Source organism: Corvus brachyrhynchos, unplaced genomic scaffold (genome assembly GCF_000691975.1).
Source record: "Corvus brachyrhynchos isolate BGI_N302 unplaced genomic scaffold, ASM69197v1 scaffold145, whole genome shotgun sequence".
NCBI lineage: Eukaryota > Metazoa > Chordata > Aves > Passeriformes > Corvidae > Corvus > Corvus brachyrhynchos.
Window position 1 is genome coordinate 362,380 of NW_008238344.1, and position 3,404 is coordinate 365,783.

General features: G+C 44.9%; 1 protein-coding gene across 1 annotated transcript in view; it reads left to right on the forward strand.

The window, feature by feature from the left end:
• PHF12 (PHD finger protein 12) overlaps positions 1 to 3,404 on the forward strand; it is a 32,937-nt gene that overhangs the window by 2,280 nt on the left and 27,253 nt on the right. The gene's annotated exons all lie outside the window — the stretch shown is intronic.

Here is a 3,404-nt window from a genome sequence, read left to right on the forward strand (position 1 = left end):
CTTCGTTGATGAAGGCAGAGCTTTCTGCGTGCAAATCTGGCTGCCGGCTGGGAGGCGAAGTGCGTGTGGAAGCGGTGGCAGAGCTCGAGGTGCTGGAGGCTGCAGCAGGATGGGCTCTTGCTGCCTTCCCTCGCAGCTTCCCAAGCTCTCCTGGCACAAAGCGACACCACGCCAAAAGCGCCTCAACTTTCCGCCCCAAAGTTTTTCCTTTTCTGCACCCAGAGCTTGGATGCATCCGAGGCTGCTTTGCCGAAATCCCCCCTTTCAACAGTTGACACAGGCGGGCGGTTTGTGTTAAATTAGCACAGCCAGAGTGGATAATGGAGTGGAGGAGGGAGCAGGGCAAGTCAAACAGCTGGAGCTTGGGAGTACAGAGTATTCTTCCTTAGGGGAGATTTTTAACCACATTCCTTTCTCTCTTTCATGCTTTGGAGCTTTGTTTGCCACCCTGTTACAGCTGTCTCCTCTGCGCTTTTTTTTTTCCTCTTCTGTTGTTTTTTTTCTTTTTTTTTTTTCTTTTTTCTGATTTTCATTTGCTTGCTGGCTATTCTGCATTTCTATGCTAATTGAGGGTCTCTGAACACTTACTAAACTGGTTGCTGATAGCAGGAAAGCTGAGTGTTCGGTCACACTTGTGTAGGGAGTGTCCCGTTAGCAGCAGCGTGTAGCCAGGCAAACCCGACAATGCTGTAGCATGCAGCCATGACATCATCCCTCCTACCCTGAGGAAGTGCTACTGGTGGTAGTGCAGATCCTCTAATATTTACTAGGAGGATAGTAATTATCATTATTTTTCATCCAGTGTCCTTGATGAGCTTTAATTTAAGGGTGGTTTTTTCCTTCTGCCGGGCGTAGTTGCTTTCGGATGCCGCTGAACACATCCTGAGCCTTCTCTTAGCGAGGCTGGAGCAATGGCTAAAACTTCTCATTTTGGGAGGGAAGAGCTGTCACTAAGGCTGTAGAGTGTCCTGGTTGACTCTGAATCCTATTTAAACCTGACCATAAATGAGACCACTACGTGCATGCCTAAATTTCATGGCTTAATTTGGTGAGTTTTTTGTAGTTAGCGAGTGAGAAACAATCAGGTAAATCAGATACCTGGAAAGCTTTCACTGTACCTGAGTTAGTTGCATTATAGTTATGTAAAAATTTTATATAAAAATATTATATAAAAAATATGTATCTTTGGTTAACTAGTCACTGTTTAGAACAGAAGTGAAAGGGGCAATTCTAAATACTCTCTTTCACTCTGTTTGTTGCCTCTTCTGGGGTTTCTCAAGCGATCCCTTTGACAGTAGCCCAGATCCTGCTGTGGGAGGTGGCACAGTGTGGAAAAGCTTTGTCTAAAGGCCTCCAGCTTGGGCCTGGTTCTGCCTTCTTCTTCTAGGACCTTTGCTGGACCCTTGGCCATGGCCTTCAGGTGACTCAGGTTGTCTCAAAGGGATGCTCAGGTTTTGTTTTCATGTGTCTTCCCTTTACCTCCTACATCTTGCTTAAAGTAAACTTCCGTTCTGGATATAAACTTAGGCATAAAGACAGCGCTTGCAACTTCCTTTCTGCCTCCTTTTTTTTATTTAAAGAATAGCAGCTGTAATGCAAGGCTTGGTTTAAGTCATTTGAATAGCACTGCTGGGGCACTCTAAGTGATTTGTGGTGACAGCTTACCTGTTCTCTGAATATTTATTGTAAGCTTTAGTACCAGGTCGAATTTATTATCAATTTAGCATAACAGAAATTAAAAAGTAGCTTTTAATTGGTCTAGGGTTTGTGGTCAGTTGATTACAGCTATATAGAAGAGGCCATATTACAAAAGAAAGGGATTTTCAGAGGTATGATTGGCACAAGTCATGCAGTTAGCTGGAGGCAAACCCAGCTCAGCTTCCTGGGAACTCGTGTTGCTCCTTCCTGTGTAGAGAAGGCTCTTCTCTATCATGTTGCTTAAGCCTATAGTGAGAAAGTTGGCTTTGCTAGGTAAGTGTGTGACCCTCAAATTTCAGCAGTTTGCCTTAACTTCAGTTTAGCACTTACACCCGTTGTCCTCTGCGGGAAACAGAAAGCACTTGGCCATAACTTCCAAAACTTTCCAAGTCTGATAGTATTACACATCCGAGGTGGTAAATAACAAGTTTTGTTGTTACACCATGGAACAACTGCTCTCCTGAATTAATGTGGGTGGAAGTGACTTCCCAATTCATCTGTCGGGGTGTCAGCTCTTCCCACAACTCCGTTTTGGAATCACTAGTTCAGTGTAAAGCTGCTATAGGTGCTGTGAGAGTCCATGGGTCCAGAGGATTCCAGCCTGGCTGCAGATAAACTGGCCTGGTGGGAGGGGTACAGGAAAGTGTGAAATCCCTGCCAGATACTTCGTTTCAACATACTTGGATGAATATCACAGTCAGGTGACTCTCTTCAGGTTCGAATTTACAGATTGAGGATTTTCGGGTCCCTAGTAATTCTTGAAAACAGAACATGGAATTTTTAGCTCTGAAGTTTGTGTTTGGTTCTGCTGTTTGCCCATAATCTGCTGCTTTGGGTAACAGTGCAGAATGCATTTCCATCCTGATGTTCTGCCTTAGCCCAGGCCCCCAGGGATGGTGCACGCTCCTTCTTTACATTATTGAAAACCAATTTTCCAGTGCTACTTCTATTCTTTCCCATTTATATCCTCCTCCTGGCAATGTGATTGTTAGAATTCCCTGTGTTTTCTTGAGCTTGTAGTAAACTTGATTCACATTGAAGCGGGTTTGCAAAGTGACTGATGTTGCAAATTCATTACCAAGGATTAGAAAGATCCCCGGGAGAGGAAAAGTTTAGTTAACAAGCTGGGGGAGGGGAGCGACAACAGGAGGGAGAACCAACACAGAACAGTTTTGTGTTTGTTTTTTTTTCTCTCTCCTTTTATTTTTTTAAAAGTCTCCCTGCCCGAGTTTCTGGTTGGAGGAGCCCAAAAGCACAAACCTCGCTGAATGCTGCGGTTCAAGTCCCTCTTGTAAAATCTCACGCCGCTGGCTGTGCAGCTCTGCTGGCATGGCAGAGTGACCTCAGTCTCCTAAAGCTGACCAGTTACATAAACAGACAGTACCAGTTTTGTGGCACTGCCCAGCAAAAACGTTCCTCCTAGCTGGGGGTTCCTCACTGCCGTGCTGGAAGAAATGCACTGTGTCCATACCGGGGCCTGCTACCTCCATCAGACTTTTTGCAACACCTCCTTGTGTTTATATTTGCAGTGTTTGGCTCATTTCCCCTCCGATTTGGCAGTCTTCACCCAAGTGCTGGTGTCGAAGAATAGGAGTAACAGAGCTGCAAAGTGCAGCAGAGAAGGTTAAACCAGAGTTATGGGTATTTTCTATGAGTCAAATTGTTTTAGTGCTTCGAATGGAAAAAAGTTGTGTTTGGCTGGTAGG